Here is a 20,245-nt window from a genome sequence, read left to right as displayed (position 1 = left end):
TGGCCCCAGCACTGATCCCTGTGGCACTCCACTAGTTACAGGTTGCCATCCTGAAAATGCCTCCCTTATCCCAACTCTCTATCTTCTATTAATTAGCCAATCCTCTATCCATGCTAATATACTGCCCCCAACACCATGGGCTCTTATCTTATTAAGTAGCCGTACGTGCGTTTAACATTGTGATTACTTTCACCATATCAGCAAGAGAGAGCACCTTTATAAGTGGTCTTTCCGTTATTCTCTGGGATGGAATTTTTGCCACAGTTTGTTGTTGAAGGATTTGTGTGCCACTAAAATGCTGGCAAGTTATTATAAGCGCTCCAGAGCTAGAACATTGGTACCTGATGAGGTTTTCGTCCGTAAATAATAAGCACTTGTCACGTTGATTGCTGTTGGGTTCCAGCATGCGATGTGGTGGAAAAGGCACCAAAATACTGCATTGGTTACTCGGTGACTTTTACACCTGGACAATGAAGGAAATTCCAAACTCCTTTCTTGCCAATGCAGTACTTTTGAATTGTGGTTACTGTTATAATGTAGGAAATGTGGCAACCAATTTGCTCACAGCAAATTCCCACAAACACCATCGTGTTAATGACCAGATCATCTGGTTTTTAATGATAAAAACAAAAAGCTAAAAGCTTTTTTTTCCAATAATTTATATAGATTCTTCTTTTCCCACCTATTTCCATTATTTTTAAATCTACAACTAATACTTTGTTAGTCTTTCCACCCCACCCCCACTAGAGCTGTACCTTGAGTATCCTGCCATCCATTCTTAATTAGCACTTTTCTTAGATAATATCACCACCTTCAACACCTCTTTGATCCTTTTGTCTGTGACATCTTTTGATTATCTGCTCCTATCACTGCTTGCTTGTCCCCACAACCACCCCACCCTCAACTTCTCTCTCCCCCCGCCCCCCACCTTAGACCAGCTTATATTTCACCTCTCTCCTAACTATACTTCAGTTCCGCCGAAGGGTCATGAGGACTCGAAACGTCAACTGTTTTCTTCTCCACCGATGCTGCCAGACCTGCTGAGTTTTTCCAGGTAATTCTGTTTTTGTTTTGGTTTTTAATTATGTTGATAAAGGGATAAATAATTGGGCAAGACAGCAGGGAGAACTCCCCAGCTCGTTTTCAAAAGAATGCCATGGGATTTTTTATGCTCACCCAAGAAGGCAAACAGGGCTTTGGTTTGACGTTGTATCGGAGAGCTTCCATTTCTGACAGTGCAGGACTCCATCAATTCTTTCCTGGAATGTTAGCCTAAACTTTTTGTGGTCAGGTCCAGAGTGGGACTTGAACCCACAACATCTGACTCAGGGGGGGCTAGAGAGCTATCCATTGAGCTGTGGCTGACGCATAAAGAGAGCTTATGAGTTGATTGGCAAAAAGTATTTAACAAATTGGCTTTAACAAAGCAGTTACAGCACTTAAAGAAATAAATCTAGATTTTGCAATTTGTTGAAATGTTTTATTCATTTAATAGTTATTCACATAACAGGGAGTTATCATTGAAAAAGATAGAAAAAGGGTTTGTGCATGGAGATTTAATTCTCTTAAATGTTTTCTTTTCAATTAGTCTTTTAACGTGCTTTACTGTATATGAATACACATAGACATTGTTTAAATGCTTTCTCTAATTAATGGACTGCAGCAGTTCAAGAAGGCAGCTCATCCCCGCCTTCTCAAGGGCAATTAGGGATGGGCAATAAATGCTGGCCGAGCCAGCGAAGCTCACATCCCTTAAATGAATAAAAAATATAATCAATTTGAAAATTTGATCACCCTATCTTGAGAGTGGAATTCCTGAAAAAGGGCCAATATGAATGGACAAGATCAGTTCCTGCACTATGAACTGGCTTAAAAATATAATTTGTAGATACACTTCCATTTGGGAGTTGCACTTTTGAGTGTAAAGTAAAATCACACTTTGAATGTTTCTCGTCGCCCCCCCCAAAGTTTGGATCTAGCATGCTCCTTCCTGCTCACAGTACAGTGCATCGGTTTTGTCTGAACTGACCTCCGTTCAGCTGGCACTTGAGGCTCTGCATTGTGTAAAGATGGTTTCAAAAGTTAAAGAGCAGCATATTCATTTGAATCAGATATTGTAATCAAATAGTTTGCCCTTAATACCTTAAAGCTTAGGTTCAAAAAAGAAAAAAAAAATCACCTCTTAGAAATTCAAGACATGTCCAATTAGAGCAATGAAAAACCTAGTTTAACATTTCGGGTGTGTTCTTTGTCCGAACAAGCATGTAAAACGTTAACTGATTCTAACAGATCTGTGTATTTTAGGCATTTTCAGTCTCTATTTCAGATTCCCAGTATTTGGGGTTGTTCCTTTATCTGTATCTTGAGCAGGTTTTTGTGACATTATAAAGAACCTGGCTTTCACAGACAATTCACTTTAACAAACATTCATATCACATACATTGGTTCTACAATATTTTGCACATTAAATAGGTGATTTAATTTAGATTGGAGTAGATTATGGGACTGTTCATTTATAAAGAAAACCTTTTTGTTTTGTTTCTATAATGTAGGGTAATTAAAGTGAAGGTTAGTGAAAAGTTATTAAAGAGAAGATTTTCGGTGAATTTTCATTATGGGAACAGGCGTACATCATTCAGCCCCTCAAGCCTGCTCTGCTGTTCTGTTTGATCATGGCTGATGCGTACTATAACCCCTTTTACCCATCTTTGGTACCCTTACTTGACTAAAATCTACTGGTGTCAGTCTGAAAATTTCAGCTAACCAAGGATCCAGAGTGTTTTGGGAGAATGAGTACCTGGTTTCTGCCTGTGGAGTCAGATTTTCTCTTGTTGGAGATGGTCATTGCCTGGCACTTGTGTGGCACGAGTGTTACTTTCCACCTGTCAACCCAAGCCTAGACATTGTTCAGGTCTTGCCGCATTTGTACATGGACTGCTCCAGTATCTGAGGAGTTGCGAATGGTGCTGAACATTGTGCAATCATCAGTGAACATCCCCACTTATGTTGGAAGGAAGGTCATTGATGAAGCAGCTGAAGATGGTTGTGCCTAGGACACTACCTTGAGGAATTCCTGCATTGGTGTCCTGGAACTGAGATGATTGACCTCCAATAACCACAACTATCTTCCTTTGTGTTAGATATGATTCCAACCAGCGGGCTGATCTACCTCAACACCATCTTTCTGCACTATCCCCATATCTCTTGATGTGCTCACTATCTAGAAATCTATCAACATCTGCCTTGAACAAACGCAATGACTGAGCCCTCACAGTCCTCTGAGATGGAGAATCCCAAAGATTCACCATCCTCTGAGTGAAGAAATACTCCTCATCTCACTTCTAAATGGCCTACTTCTTATTCTGAGACTGTGTCCCCTGGCTTTAGACCTCCCCAGCCAGGGAAAACGTCCTTCCTGCATCTACCTTGTTGAGCCCTGTAAGAATTTTGTATGTTTCAATGAGATCGCCTCTCATTCTTCTAAAGTCTAGAGAATGCAGGGCCAATCTCCTCAATCTCTCCCCAATGGACAATCCCACCATTCCAAGAATCAGTCTACTGAACTTTTGTTGCAGTCCCTCTATGGCAAGAATATCATTCCTTAGGTAAGGAGACCAAAACTATATGCAATATTGCAGGTGCAGTCTGACCAAGGCTCTGCACAACTGCAGCAAGGCAGCTTTACTCCTGCACACTCATCCTCCAGCAATAAAGGCCGACATACCATTTGCCTTCCTAATTGCTTGCTGCACCTCCATGCTAGCTTTCAGTGACTCATGAACAAGGACACCCAAGTCCCTTTAGACATCAACACTTCCCATTCTCTCACCATTTAATAAACACTTTGCATTTCTGTTTTTCCTACCAAAGTGGATAACTTCACATTTTTCCACATTATGTGCCAACATTCTCAATTAGCCTGTCTAAATAGCCTTGAAGCCTCTTTGCATCCTCCTCACAATTCACAAGAAGTCATATTCGACTCGAAACAGTAACTCTGTTTTTCTCTCTCCACAGATGCAGGCTGACCTGCTGAGTGTTTCCAGCACTTTCTGTTTTTATTTAAGATTTTCAGCATCCGCAGTATTTTGTTTTCACCTTAATCATCTTAATTGACTACCCGCCTCCTCGGTACGGACAACTGATCCATTTCCCCATCTGCCTCTAAGAATGTATGCGGAGCTGCCTTGACATGACTTCCTTGCCCCACATCTTCCCGGCTGCCCCACTTTCAAACACTACGGGGTTGAGAAAATCCAGCCCAATGAGTTTAAATCCCACCATGGCAGCTTGGGAATTTAAATTCTATTAATTAAACACTTGGAATAAAAAACTGATACCTGTAGTGGTGATTGCAAAACAGCATTGTTGTACAAACCCATCTGGTTCACTAAAGTCACTGAAGGAAGGAATTCTGTTTTCCTTAGTGGCCTAACCTATATTATGAATCCAGGTTTGCAGCAATGTGGTTGATTCTCAACTTCCTTAAATGGTCTTGCAAGGCGTTCACTAGTATACAAGAAGGTGGTTCACCACTACCTTCATGAGCAACTAAAGAAGGGCAATAAATGCTGGCTTTACCTGCGACGCCCATACCCTCCGAATTTATGAAAAAAACATTGAGTTGGAGTTCAACTTCTGTCTCCTCCCCTGCTCAAAGTCAGGTTACTTGTTCAGCAAGTTTAGTTTTTAAAAAAGAACTTGCATTTGGTTATCACAAATTGTTATGCAGGAAGTATGTACTAGGTGCCTGAATTTTAATAAATGATAGATATAAAAACAGTGCATCAACTCCTCTGCCATTTTAAAATTTAGTAGCTCGACTGATATTCTAGTAGCCTGGGGCAAATAAAATTCTGAGCGTTACGACCCTGGCTAAGTCTGAATTGTCAGAGATGGTCTTCCTTCCTCATAGCAATGTGACTTCAGATGAATAGAATGGAGGGAGGGTGGAAATAAAACCTGCCCTCCAGCAAGACTGCCCGTCAGTGGGATAGTAAGACTTTTGAGGCACTTTTTTTTTGTTTCCTGTGCTACAGTTGAGTTAAATGGGAAGTACAATAACTTGCTCAGTGATGTGAATGGCTGTCAGCCTGGCCCAATGGAGTGTATGCAGGATGTGAACAGTTTAACAATAAGATTAAAGTCTAGAAAATCTGATAATAAATGTAAACTGTACACAAGCAGTCAATTTACGGTTTCTAACGGTCTATAATCCATTGGAAGTTTTGCTTGACAAATGCGGTTAATTTGTCAGATTACAATTTGCATTACTAGTAAATTTATTTGCCATAAACTTTGAATCATTGTAGTTTATTGCCAGGGATGATCAAAACAGTTTTTATTTGACAAGCACTTCCTTCCTTTTGTCCATTCTAATTTAAATATACTACCACTAAGGTATTACAAAAATTATCTATAACAGAGCTTGATAATGACAGCACATAGCCTTTACTGTTTTTATTAAGTAGTAAGAGTACTTTCTACAAGGTAACACCGCATACCACACATACAGTAATATCAGAACATACTATATCAAATCAATACTTTGGTGTCAGTGTGACTCATTAATAGCACTCTTACCTATAAATCAGAAGCTTGTGTCCCACTCCAGAGACTTGAGCACCTAATCCAGGCTGGCACTCCCAGTGCAGGAAAGATAGAAAGACTTGCATTTTTAGAGCACCTTTCATGACTGCCAGATGCCCAAAACCACTTTACAACCAATGAATTAATTTTGAAGAGTAGTCACTGTTGTAATGTGGAAAACCCGGCAGCCAATTTGCGCACAAGCAGCAATCTGATAATGACCAAACTTGTGATGTTGATTGAGGGATAAATATTGGCCAGGATACTGGGGAGAATTCTCCTGCTCTCCTTTGAATAGTAACTTTGGGATTTTTACCAACCTTGAGTCTGGCTGGATAGAGACTGCTTGTCTTCAAAATACTGTAGTGCCATGGAATCTTTTTACATCCACCTGAGAGGGCAGATTGACCTAGGTTTAATGTCTCATCTGAAAGATACCACTGACAATGTACCACTCCCTCAGTACTGCACGGGAGTGTCAGCCTTGATTTACCAAGGAAGGGCTGCACTGTCAGAAGTGCGGCCTTTCAGGTGAGATGCTAAACCCCAGCTTCCTCTCAGGTGGTTGTAAAAGGAGAGCAGGGGAGTTTTCTTGTAATATCAGTGCAGACAACATGTTAGTAACAGTATGTAGAGTTCTGTAAGGTAACCATGCATACTACATCATTATATCTGCTCTGAAGAAGAGTCATATGGACTCGAAACGTTAACTCTGTTTTTCTCTCTACAGATGCTGTTAGACCTGCTGAGTTTTTCCAGCATTTTCTGTTTTTGTTTCAGATTTCCAGCATCTGCAGTATTTTGCTTTTATCATTATACCAGTGTTCATTATTCTGCTTTTAACACTGTCTGTACCAGGACTTTGTTTCTTTACTACAACCATTACCACCTCCTTTGCTTTTAGTTCTATGACATCTTTGTTCTTTAATCTCTCCCACGCTCTACCCTATCCTAGACCTTCCCTTTTGTTCCCCCTCCTCCTCCCCTTTCAGCTGCATAAAACACATCACATTTCTACCTCCCTTCAGTTCTGAAGCATTGTATTCGACTCGAAACGTTAACTCTGTTTCTCTCTCCACAGATGCTGCCAGACATGCTGAGTTTATCCAGCACTTTCTGTTTTTACTGCATCGTGATATCAGTGTATACTATTTGTATTACTTATACTAATATTATTTTTGTAATAGCTTACATTTTTTGTTGTGAATTTATTATTCATCAAGGATGTTAGTGCTGGAGAATGGAAAACCTTTCACTTCAGGCATTCAGTTTAGCCGTCTAGCACTCCCAAGTTAGGTAAAGAGTGGTAAAATACTGTAACAACAGTACATCATGGCCTTCATCCCCAGGGCCCTTCAGATTGCACCACGGAGACAGTTGTTATTATCTGTACCAGGCAACCTCCCGCAACTCCTCCTGAGTTCTACAGTACTGTGCCAAACTAGGGGCAGCCCTGCTTCCACTGGGAGCTGGATTCGGCTACAAGTTCATTGCATGCAGTTGTCACAGTGAGACGATTTCATCCCATAAGTTTTGGTTAGTTTTGAACATTGCTGGAAATCTGTCCTGAAACCAGAGTCCTTTGTTTTAAGCCAGGTGAGTGGCCGCTTTGGAGAAATAGAACATAAAGCAACTTCATTGACACCTGAAGCACTGATATTTAGTTTCCCAGAACAGCACAGAAGGAGGCCATTCAGCCAATGTGCCTGTGCCCCGCCCTATGATAGACTTATTTACTTAGTCCCATTCCCTTTTTCTCTGCAAATTTCTCCTTTTCAATTTTTCCTGAAAATCGAAGGCTTGTTTTTGCTTACCTGATTTATTCTTGGTTTGGGAGAAAAAGTTTCCTCTTTGCACTTGGTTGGCGGTTTTGATGTCTGTAGGTGTGCTGGACTCTGCTGTGTAATATGGAGAATGAGAGGGATTCATTGACAAATTTGTAAACCCAAGTTGACATCAGGTCTTCTATGAACCAAGAACAACAACTTCTTTAGTGTAGTAAAATGTCACTGAGGCAACGGAAAAGATTTGGGGACATGTCACATCAAGTTGTATCGAATCTACAGCACAGAAACAGGCCATTCAGTCCAACCGGTCTATCCCAGTATTTATGCTATACACAAGTTTCTTCCCAGTGTTCTTCATGTAATTTTAGTGACATATCCTTCTATTCATTTCTCCCTCGTGCTTATCTAGCTTCTCCTTAAAATATATCTATGCTAGCTACCTGAGCTATTCCTGTGGTATTGATATTCTCACCACCCTCTGGACAAAGAACTTTCTCCTGATTTCTTTATTTGATTTATTAATGACCATTTTATTTTTATCATCTTGTGTTGGTCTTGCTCCCAAGTGAAAACATCTTCTCTGTCTGTACCTTCAAATCTTTCATCATCATAAAGTCCTATATCAGGTCCCACTCAGCATTCTGTTGTCCAGAGGTGACCCAAGGCATTGTCAAAGCATTAGGTTTTGTGAAGGCTTTTAAAGGAATAGGAAAAAGTGTAAGAAGGCAAAGGGATTTAGTGTAAAAGCAAAATACTGCAGATGCTGGAAATCTGAAACAAAAACAGAAAAAGCTGGAAAATCTCAGCAGGTCTAACAGCATCTGTGGAGAGAGAAAGATGTAGTTAATGTTTCGAGTCATACGGACTCGAAACATTAACTCTGTCTTTCTCTCCACAGATGCTGTTTGAGCTGCTGAGTTTTTCCAGCTTTTTCTGTTGAGAGGGATTTAGGGAGTGTGTTGCAAATTGTGGGAGCAATACTGCTAAAAACACAAGTAGGGTGGAGTGGAAGGACGGTGGATCCAAAGCAGAGTTGGAACAGTGGCGGATGAGAGGTATTTGCTGCCACATAGGGATGGAGAAGATTGCAAAGATAGGGATGGATTTGGATGGACTAGATGGACTAACAGTGGAATGAGAATTCATAGGAACAGGAGCCATTGAGCCCTTCGAGTTTGTTCCACCATTCAGTGAGACCATGACTGATCTGTGACAGAAGAGTTTTTGTGCTGCTGTAATGTAATGGGTGTGGAGCCACAGCATGAAACTGCTTTGAATTGAGACTTAATTGGCAATCTCACTAAATGGTGGCACATGTTTAGCAGTCAACAGACTCCAGCAGTTAAGTTGCTTGCGATAGTTGCCACACTTTGAGTAGTCCTCTTGAGACCAAGAGCATTTTCAGTATTGATTGAGAAATTGTGTTAAAGGGCTAGAGCTCTAATATATTCCATCATCTTGAAAGGAGTACAAGAGAGTAAAAGAGAAGGATGAACTGAATTGGAAGATAATGATTAGTTAGTTCCAAGGACTTTAATAACAAGGATGAAGAGAAGCTTTGAGGGAGGTGAGGAGTTTTCAGCTTTGAGATTATAGGAAAAGAATGGGAGAGTAAGAGACATTGTATTGAGTTGAGTTTAACAGTGAAGCAAGAAATGAAGAGTATGTATCTTGAAGCTTATTGGGATCAAAAGTGCAACAAAAGCACCAGCAACTTATATTTATATGGCCAATTAACATTTAAATGGTCCCAGGGCACCTACTGAGGAGACATTGAAGCTAAGGAGCATTAAAAGCTGCTGAAGCTTTTAAAATTGTGAAGATTAGCAAGTCAAAGTGTTTTTGCAATGAAGTCCCAAAGAGAAGGGCTGAGATAACTTGAGCCTCTTTTACCATTGGTGAGGCTAAATGAGAGAGGAAGCGCAGATTAGTCAGAGATGGAAGAGTATGGAGAACTGCATACTTCTAAGAGATTGCTGAGTTAGGCCTTGAAGGGATCTGGATAGGCCAAGGATTTTGAATTCAATGTGTTGGGCAACTGGCAGCCAATGTAAGTTGATGAAGATGGGTAGTAGGCGATTGGGTGTGGAACAGGATGCGGGTGATGGTGAGTGGGAGACAGCGTGCTGAATCCTGAGAATATAGGGAAGATGGCAGAATGCGTCGACCTTGTGTTTAGAACTTAGTAGGAAAAAAACTGGAACAGGATTTCTAGCCTTTTTAATACCTGCAACTTGCATTTATAAAGCACCTTTAACTGAGCAAAACATTCCAAAGTGCTTGACAATAGCGTCTTCAAACAAAATTTGATTCAGAGCCATGTTCGAATACAGTATTCAGACAGGTGACACAAAGCTTGGATTAAGAGATAAGTTTTAAGGAGCATCTTAAAGAGGGAGGGAGAAGTGGAGAGGTTTAGGGAGGGAATTCCTTATGACCTAGCAGCTGAAGACGTGGCTGGCAGTGGCAGAGCAGGGAAAATCGGGGATGCTCAAGAGGCCAAAATTGGAGGAGCGCAGAGATCTCAGAGGTTTGTAGGGCTGGACGAGGTTACAGAGATAGGGAGGGGTGAGGCCATGGAGGAATTGAAAGCAAGGATGAAAATTTTCAAATCAACATCTTGCCAGACTTGGAACCAAGGTGAATCAGCAAACACTGAGGTAATGGATGAATGGGGCATGGTGCAAGTTAGGATGAGGACAGAAGCTTTAAACTAGAAAATGTGCCAAGACATGTTATTTAGAGAATGGAGCTTTGGAGTTGGAGTTGTGGAGTTTGGGATACTTGCAAGGAACAAAATACCAAATGGCATTTTTAGTTGTGAATGAGTTAAGATTACTCAGGGATGGGGTAGGATTCTTGAAACAACAGCATATGACTGAGAATACTACATTTAATTTCTTTACAAAAGACTTTTTGCAGACCACTTTGGTTAGTCTTGTATTGTTTGAGCATATGATAGTAATTATTTTTTTTAAAAACTGGCTTAACTACACGCAGCTTGTTAATTACAAATTTCCGATGGCTGGAAGTTCATCTTAAGTTATGCTGGGCTGTGTAGAGGTCCTCTAATACTTGCTGTATAGCGGATGACCAAGCTGTCTTTACAGCATCTTGGGTCAAACTACAAAGTTGAGATTTTGTTTTTTGCTGCAATAATTAATCATTTACCTATATAAAAATAATTTTTAAAAAGTTATTTAATCTGTTTTACTTTACCACCAAAATAGACAGTGTCAGAGTTGACTGACTGCAATATTGTGCTTGTAACAGAAGGTTAATATTAGGAATACTCAAATCACCCAAGGGATTCATCTAATGTTGTTTAACCAGAAGTTCAGATATAGCCCGTGAAAGGCTTAAAGGGGAATACTGCTCTATTTATTGTTTTAATATTTCAGTAGTTTACTCACGAACAAAATCCTTTGCCAAGTCTGCTAAACGATGTACAGATGTAGCGTATTGAAATCCAGCTGCTTATTTTGCACTCTCTGTTCTCTCCGGCAGAGATTCCGGCAGAGAAAGTAAATGCTTCTCCACCCTGCTGTCCATCCTGGATAGCGTGACATCTACGTGGCTGCCTTTATGCTCTACACAATCAATATATTTTATAACACTACATAGAACGTTTGGCTAATTTCATGAGGTTTTTTTTTTATGTGGCTTAATGCTGAAAAATATACAATACAGCTTCAGAGCCCATCATTAAGTCAACCTAGCTGGGATTTTGGTCTTGCACTGTTGCCTCTTGAGTCAGAAGGTTGTTGACTTGAGGTAATCCAAAACTCTGCTGCTCAAGCCCCATTCACCTATCACCCCTGTATTCACTGAGCTACATTGGCTCCCAGTTGAGCAAAGCCTCAATTTAAAATGGTCATCCTTGTTTTCAAATCCCTTGGCCCTCCTTCCAATAGCTCTACAACTGACAGATCTCTGTGCTCCTCTAATATCGGCCTCTTGAGCATCCCTATTTTTAATCGCTCCTCTGTGGGCAGCCATGCCTTTGACTGCCAAGGTTCTAAGCTCTGGATTTCTCTCCCTAAATCTCTCCACTTCTCTCCTCCTTTAAGACACTTCTTAAAACCTACTTCTTTTGACAAAGGTTTTGGTCCTATGCTATCTCCTTGTGTGGTTCAGTGTCAAACTTTGCTTTATGATACTTCGGTGAAGCGCTTTGGAACATTGTATAGCACCTTTGTTGTTGGGATGAAGTTCCACGCCAGAGATCATAGCACGTTCTCTTGGCCAAAAATTCAGTGCAGTCCTGAGGAAGTGCTGTATTATCTGAGGTGTTGTCTGTAGATGAATCATTAAACCAAAAAACAATGCCTTTAATCTATAAAGCACCTTTCAGGACCTCAGAACCACCCCTTCAATGGCAGCTAATTGACCCACAGCAAGCTCCACAAAAAGCAATGCGATAATAGCAAGATAATTTTTTTAGTGATGTTGTTTGAGGCTGAAATATCGACTAGAACACTACAGAGAATTCCCCTATTCCTCTTTGAAATAGTGACATGGGATCTTTTACGTCTACCTGAGTGGGTTTGTTGACTCAACCAAAAGTCAGCCTCGCCAAGAGTGCAACTTGCATGGAATGCTGGCCTGGATTTGGTGTTCAAGTCTCTGCAGTGAGACTTGAATCCACAACCTTCTGACTCAGATGAATCATAGTTGACACTACATCTTCTCACTCCAGTAATTTTGATGAATAGTGCCAGGAAAGATGCCAGGGCATTATTAGAAGACTGGAGAGTTCTCCTCGTACCTTAGCCAACATGCCTCCTTCAACCATCACCATCAAAAGCTGGTCATTTCTTCATCTGCTGTTTGTTTGTGGAGCCTTGTATCCAGATTGAATACTGGTCTACACTTCAACTGTAATTCATTGGATGTGTAAAGCTTAGAATGTCATGAGAATCTTTGCAAGACATATTAATGTAAGTCTTTGATTACCCTGGAGTACTGCATGAAGGAGAATGATAGAACCACACAGAATACCGCTAATACCTGAGACAACTACTTCAGTGCATTCTGGGCAATAGCTCTCAGTGACATTCCTATGTGTAGTCTGTGATGAATTATGGTTTCTAAAGGAAACTCTCTTTTAAGAAGGGCAAATTTAATAATTAACATTTCTCCTTGTGAATTTCTATGCTGATGGGCAGTAGACAGCTTTTCAATTTTACAGCTGTTGGCAATAATTGTGGCTGCAGGTTTAAAATGTTGGTCCAACATTCTCCCCTGACTGCTATTTTAATGGAAGCCTTCACCCGTTTATTTGAAATGTATTAAAACACTGTGATGGAAAGCTTATCCTGAGACCAAAAAATCCTTCTCCTTGGCTCAGTGCAATCTCAAGAATTTAAGTCCTGATTTTCAAATATTACTGTGGTATATTGGGCTCAGTAGATCCATTTCAAACTTTAGCCAGATGCTGTATTCAGCAGCACAAAACCTTTTGGAGGTTATAGATGAAAAGAAACAGCTGTAAATCTGAAATAGGGGAGAGCATATTGAAAATAGCCAACATCTGCAAAGAGAAAAGATGGATTAACCTTTCGAGTATATTAGCCCTTATTTCAGTATGAGAGTAACAAAGTCTTGCTGCAATTATACAAGGCTTTGGTGAGACCACACCTGCAGTACTGTGCACAGCTTTGGTCTCCATATCTAAGGAAGGATATACTGGTCTCAGAGGGAGTGCAACAAAGGTTTACTGGACTGATGCCTGGGATGAGAGGTCAGTTCTATGAAGAGAGATTGAATAGAATGGGCCAACATTCTCTAGAATTTAGAAGAATGAGAGGTGATCTGATTAAGATTCTGAGAGGGCTTAACAAGGTAGACACTGAGAGGCTGTTTTCCCTGGCTGGAAAGCCTTGAACTACAGGTCACAGCCTAGGATAATGGATTAGCCGTTTAGTACCGAGATGAGAAATACCTTCACTCAGAGGATCGTAAATCATTGGCGATTTTCTATCCCAGATGGCTGTGGATGCTCAGTCATGTATTTTCAAGACAGGGATGGATACATTCTTGGCATCAAGGGAAATGGAAATAGGGCAGGAAAGTGGATTTGACGCAGGAGTCCAGCGACAACTTTATTGAATGGTGAACCAGGCCACTTGGCCTAGACACCCTGTGAGCTGCCGACTACTGTTCCTATTTCTTATGTTCTCCTGAACTCTCATGAAGAGTCTCCACCCAAAATTCTACCCCACTTCCCTGATAGGAGTTGATAGTGAGTTAATAGTTTCTGCTCATCACTCTTAGCTCCTATCTCAAACCATTGCTGGTTTGACTGTAATTGTTGTTTAGTTCTTGGTCACGCTGTCCAATAGTTATAATGTAATAGAGACAAAGTGTGATTACATAGTATTTACAGCACAGAAACAGGCCATTCGGCTCGACTGGTCCATACTGGTGTTTATGCCCCATACAAGCCTCTTCCCATTCTACTTCATCTAACCCTATCAGCACGTACTTCTCTTCTTTTCTTCCTCATTTGTTTATACAGCTTTCCCTTGAGTGCATCCAGGCTTTTTGCCTTAAACTCTTCTTGTGGTAGTAAGTTCCAAATTCTTACTATTCTCTGGATAAAGAAGTTTCTCGTTTTGTTGGATTAGTAGTGGCTCTCTTATATTTGTGTCCTCTAGTTTTGGCCTCCCCCATGAGTGGTAACACCTACGTCTTCCCTATCACGATAGAAAAAAATTGCTTTTGTGTTTTGAAAGCAGCAATGTGTGCTCAGAGTTATTGTACCTATTGTGGAAAGTAGGTTTGTACTGGTGCTATTCTTAGTAATGGTGCCACCCACCCAAATAGATCTCTATAAATAGCAGGGTTTTTTTCCATCGATAATGAAAATTCCACTTTGGTCATTTTAATTTGTGCAATCCTTAATTTCCTCTGCACGTGACCATCACAGAGCCAGTAATTTGTGAAAGCATAACTGGTGTTTTTAATGCTTATCTTAATGCTTGAGGCGCAGCGAAGAATAACTTAATTTTCTACCTTCCCCGTACAGTGATACTGACTTCGCTGAGAACTGGGAAGCTCCCGATGGTGAGCAGAGGGAGTAGAACTAATTGGATGGTTCTACCAAAGAGCCAGGCATGATGGGCTGACTGGCCTCCTCCTGTGTTGTATCATTCTATGATTGTTGGCACAGAGCTTTACTTTGCACCCTGCCTAGATGAAGTCGAGAACAGCCAGATACCAATGTGCAAAAAACATAAAGTACTCCATTCCCTGTGACACTTTACCAGATTGCTTTGGCCTGGATTCCTTTTTGTGTTGTACACACATTGCTAACACATGCTGAATAACATGCAACTACGTTCATGAACAGTCATTTTCTGCTGTTAAGTTACTGGCTACAGTTTGCTGTAGTCCATAATTACGTGATGCTAACTGCTTGCACCATTTATTTGCTTTGAAACTCTTGTGTGTGATATGGGATCTGATCCCAACGTTATATATGAATGAAAGATTTAATCAGGTGCTGTACAGCACCAAACTAAACCTTCAGCCCAAACAGTAGCTGACACTTAAGTTTTGCCAACCATGTGAGTCTCTGAGTGAGATTGTTGTTTCCAGACTGCTGGACATGAGGCTGTCCCACCTTAAAAAAGGAAGTAACAATAGCATCTCTTCAGCTGTCTCACTCCTTATAGTGACAGTCATGGTTCAATGTGTAGCACTTTTGTCTCTCAGGCAGAAGGCTGTGGATTCAAACCCCACTCCAGAGATGAGAACACGCAATTCTTGCAATTCTTGGCACTTCAGTGCAGAACTGAGGAAGTGTACTGTTGGCATTGCCATTTTTCTGATGAGTTGTTAAACTGAAGCCCAGTTAGTTCTCTTGGATGGAAGTAAAAGATCCCAAGACACTATTCAAAGAAGAGTAGGGGATATCCCCCTGGTGTCCTGGCTAATATTTACCCCTCAACCAAAATCACTGAATCAGCTTATCTGGCCATTTTCTCATTGTTGTGGGAGCTGCCTGAGTGCAAATTGTTTTGTGCATTCCTCAGATTACAATAGTGACTATGCCTCAAAAATACATAACTGCTTGTAAAGCATTTTGAGATGTCCTGAGATCATGAAAGGCACTTCATCAGCAATAACCTGCTCACAGATGCTCAGTTTGGATTCCACCAGGGCAACTCTGTTCCTGATCTCGCTACAGCCTTGGTCGAAAGATGGATGAAAGTTCTGAATTGCAGAGGTGAGGTGAGAGTGACTGCCCTTGATATCAAGGAAGCATTTGACTGAATTTGGCATCAAAGAACCCTAGCAAAATTCAAGTCAATGGGAATTGGGGTAAAATCCTCTACTAGTTGGGGTCATACCTAGCACAAAGGAAGATGGTTGCGGTTGTTGGAGGCCAATCATCTCAGCTTAAGGAAATCGCTGCAGGAGTTATTCAGGGTAGTGTCCTAGGCCCAATCATTTCTGCTGCTTCATCAATGACCTTTCCTCCATCATAAGATCAGAAGTGGGGATGTCTATTGATGATTGCACAATGTTCAATATCATTTGTGACTCCTCAGGTACTGCCACAGTCAATGCATGCAGCAAGACCTAGACAACATTTGGGTTTGGGCTGATAAGTGACATTTGCACCACGCAAATGCCAGGCAATGGTCATCTCCAACAAAGAATCCAACCATCTCCTTGACATTAAGTGGCATTACCATCACTGAATCCCCCCTCCATCAATGTCCTAGGGGTTGCCATTGACCAGAAATGTAACTCGACTGACCATATAAATGATTTGGCTACAAGAGCAGGTCAGAGGCTGAGAATTCTACGGCAAGTAACTCACTTCCTGACTCCCCAAAGCCATTCCACATCTACAAGGCACTTGTCAGGAGTGTGATGGAATACTCTTCTCTTGCTTGGATGAGTGCAGCTCCAACAACACTCAAGGAGCTCGACACCAATCCAGCATCTTCACTGACACTGGGTCAAAATCCTGGCACTCCCTTCCTAACAGTACTGCGGGTGTACCTACACCACGTGGACTGCATCGGTTCAAAAAGGCAGCTCACCACCACCTGAAGGGCAATTAGGAATAGGAAGTAAATGTTGGCCTTGCCAAAGACACTCATCCCAAGACCGAATTTTTAAAAAAGTGTTATATAAATGCAAGCCTCTTCTTCTTTCATTAGAGCTACAGAAGGAATAATGCTACACTATCATCTCCCCATTGAGTGTAGTCACTTTTTATTTAGGCAGAAACGACAAACAGCACACAGCAAATCAGATTAATGACCAGTTGACTTTTTTTGGGGGATGTTGGACGAAAAGGATGGTCTAAGGTTGAGGTTTGAGTTTGTTAACATTTTGGGCTTCCTGATGTGAGAGGTGCTGACAGAAGATTGTGTTGTAGAACTGCTTAATGGCTCAGTGGATGCATGTTAGCAGCTCAAGTTTACCACCTATCTTAAATAAGCAACAAGGTAAATGAAACGGAGTGTGAAATGAGTTTTAAAAGTAAGAAGTGGTTTTGTTTAACTAAATCGGAGATTGGGAAACTTTGTTCTGTATGCATCACAAGAATGCATACCTGTATATGAAAGGCGGACTGAAAATCTGGGCCATACAAAGGACGAAGGATCCCAGGCTTGATTTTGCAGAGCCCTAGGTTAATCAATCTCAGTTTGGGTAGCATTGGCAAGAAGGACTGCAGAAATGGGTTTCCAGGCCTCGGACAATGGAAGGGAACATTTCTGTCCTTAACTTACGAATCGGCGATTCCTGATACAGGATGTACAGGTAGATCTCAGGTGAGGGCAGAATTGTGGTGAAATAGGCTGCGAACATTTGTATCCAGGTCACAGCTTCAGGTGAGGATGAAGGAATGCCAGGAATTAAATAGTTATTCTTTGTAGTGTTGGGTATGGACCACATGTTCTTGTACTATTACAGTATGACGGGACATGGATTTGTTCCATGATTCCCGCATGAGACTTTCTGCAGGCACTCCGGTAATTTTTAAGGGGCTAATTTTCTAGCCTGACCACGTTCAAAATATCAGCTTGGCTCAGTTGGTACCACTCTCGCTTCTGAGTCAGAAGGTCAGGGCTTCAGGCCTAACTCCAAGCATTGACAAAACCTAGATTGACGCTTGAGTGCAATACCGAAGGAATGCTGTCTAGTTGGAGTTTCTGACTTTCAGTGAAAACAGCTTGCCTTTGCATAGTGCCTGAAACATCCAAACGCACTTCACAGGAGATTATCAACCAGAATCTAATCATGAGTCACACATCAAAACATAAGGACAGAGAATAGATGTAAGTTTTTAAAGATGTCTTCAAGGAACCAATAGAGGTGGAGAGTGAAGAGGTTTAGGAAAGGCATTCCAAAGCTTGGGCCTTATTCAGCTGAAGACACAGGCACCAGTGATGGTGCAAAAGAAATTGGGGATGCTCAAGAGGCCAGAATTGGAAGAATGCAAAGCTCTCAAAGGGCTGGAGTAGGTTACAGAGATGGGGAAGGAGCAAAGCCAAGGGTTAATACATTAAAACATGGTCCTGTCTGCTTTGTGAAGGGAGTGTCAAACATTTGATGACACTTTCAAAACATTTCTTTGCCAATATTTATCCTTCGTCCAACATTCCCAAAAAAAGTCAACTGGCCATTAATCTGATTTGCCATGTGCAAATTGTTTGTCGCTTCTGCCTAAATAAAAATAGTGACTGCAGATTAAGGGCAAGCCTTAATTCACTGAGCTAGAAATGCAGAGGCTCAGGCTAATGCCATGGGCACATGGGTTCAAATCCCACTAGAGCAGCTGGTGGAATATAAATTCAGTTAATAAATCTGGAATTTAAAGCTAGTCTCAGTAAGGTGACTGTGAAAATATCGTCAATTGTTGTAAAAACCCGTCTAGTTCACTAGTGTCCTTTAGGGAAGGAAATCTGCCATCCTTATCTGGTCTGGCCTACGTGTGACTCCTGACCCACAGCAATGGCCTAGAAAGCCACTCATTTCAAGGGCAATTAAGGATGCTGACTTTGCCAGCGATGCCCAAATTCCATGAAAGGATAAACTTCAAAAGTAATTCATTGTTAGAATTTCATGGGATTTCTTACTGTTTCTACAGAATTGATGTAATATGGACAGCAAATTATTGCCATTGAATCATATGGCTTGAAGAACAGTGAGAACTTTCATGTAATTTAATGAGAAATAATACTGGGATCTATTTAGCAGAATGCCATTGAGGAAAAATCTCATCTTGTATATGCTCACGTTCCCATAAACACTTCAATAAAAATGTTAAAGCACACAAGGATCTGTGCTGCAGAAGTTTCTCCTTGATCCTGACTTGAGGAGCAGTATCCAGCTAGTTTTATTTACCTACTCCAGAGTTCTCATTTGGGTCATTTTCCTTTCTTTCTCTTGCTGTAAATCTTTTTTGTCCCATCGAGGTTTGGCGGATCGCAGCACACACATTGCCATGTTTGGCCTGCGAAAGAGACCTCCATGTTAAAACAAGCATGTACGCTGGCCCTTTGGAGAGCTTTCCTGTCAGCATCTTATCATGGTTATGATCAATTTGTTTTAGTTCAGTTACTCGCTTATTGATTTGGTTTCCTAGCTGTTTGTTTTGTTTCGTTGCATTTTCCAATTTGTAATGCCAGTTTTATTTTTGGAGGTTGCTACCAAGGATAAGAGGATCTGCATTACACGGTCTATTAAACTTCAACGCAGAGAGTTTTGTCACACACTTTGGAAGGGGAGTGCAGAGTTAAACATTAAGCACTAGCAAGCAGTATGAGAAGTCTCGGTCTGTGAAGCCTCAAATGTTTATGTTCTAGTTTTCTCGTTCATTCATTCATATAATTCTTTGGAATAGGTTTGACCCCTGTGTTAGCTGATCTCAGCCAGAGCTGTCTTTAGCAACATTGCAATTAGTCTCAGTGCGCCAGGCTGGGCAAGGAAATAAAGAAAATCAGCGGAGCTTCCCACTCCTGGTCACTGCCCAGAATCGCTGCTGTGAGTCTGTGCAGCCAGACACGGGAAGGTTGGGCACATGGGCAAAATACTGGAGAACTTCCAGCACCTTGTGGAATGGTTTCCCAGCACAATTCAGCATTCTCACGGGGTAAGATGGGATTGTACATCCTCATCCCAGTGGAATCTTAAAATCACACACAGAAATTAAGTTTTAAAACGTAACATATATAACATAGCAAATATATAAAAGCTCATGTTGCAATTTAACTTGTGATTTTTTTTTTTCTTGGGGAATATTTTCTCAGTTATCAGATTTCATCTCCTCCACAACTGAGCAGTAAACTATTACAAACAACAAACATTTCCATTTCATAGTGTTTACAGCAGTAACACTCAGTGAAGATTAGCTGCAGTGTTCCTGAGTTAGGGAGGAGAAAATCAACGCTTCTGATTGTTATCCAGTGACTGCTGCTAGAAGCTTGAATGGCAGGTCAGGACAGTTTTGTGCTCGATTGTCATGTGTCGTCCCCACCACATATTCAGATATTTTGGTGACAGTCAAAGCTCACCTATTGTCACTGGGGAGAAGTATGATAGAGTCAGAATGGGCACTTCGGGGAGGCACCAGAGTATATGTGGAACTTACCCTAGCATGTGTCAATGGTATATAGGTTATTACACTTGGAGTTATTAGCATTAAAACTGAGAGATAATGTGGTATGAGTTTCAGTGCCAGTGCAATGCCAGGTACGTAGACCATACATTCCCAATAACTGGCGGATCGTTTCAAGCAGCAGTGCATAAGATATGGCTGAAGCATTTGCAACAACCTTCTGCCCAAAGCGCCGAGTGGATTATCCATCTCGGCCTCCTTCGAAGGTTCCCAGCATCACAGA

At 41.2% G+C, this 20,245-nt stretch overlaps 1 protein-coding gene and 1 long non-coding RNA gene across 3 annotated transcripts in view; one reads left to right on the top strand and one right to left on the bottom strand.

Annotated features, from left to right (window-relative positions):
- Window positions 1-20,245, top strand: part of eefsec (eukaryotic elongation factor, selenocysteine-tRNA-specific) — a 400,490-nt gene that overhangs the window by 64,256 nt on the left and 315,989 nt on the right. The gene's annotated exons all lie outside the window — the stretch shown is intronic.
- LOC144681291 (uncharacterized) lies at window positions 1,808-18,888 on the bottom strand. The gene is made up of 3 exons (XR_013576748.1): window positions 18,750-18,888; window positions 7,404-7,487; window positions 1,808-2,054 (listed from the first exon to the last, which is right to left on the bottom strand). It is a non-coding gene; the product is annotated as an uncharacterized LOC144681291 (long non-coding RNA).

This window comes from Cetorhinus maximus, chromosome 6 (assembly GCF_964194155.1).
Source record: "Cetorhinus maximus chromosome 6, sCetMax3.hap1.1, whole genome shotgun sequence".
Lineage (NCBI taxonomy): Eukaryota > Metazoa > Chordata > Chondrichthyes > Lamniformes > Cetorhinidae > Cetorhinus > Cetorhinus maximus.
Note: the sequence above shows the minus strand (reverse complement) of the source record. Positions and strands in the feature narration are given on the sequence as shown.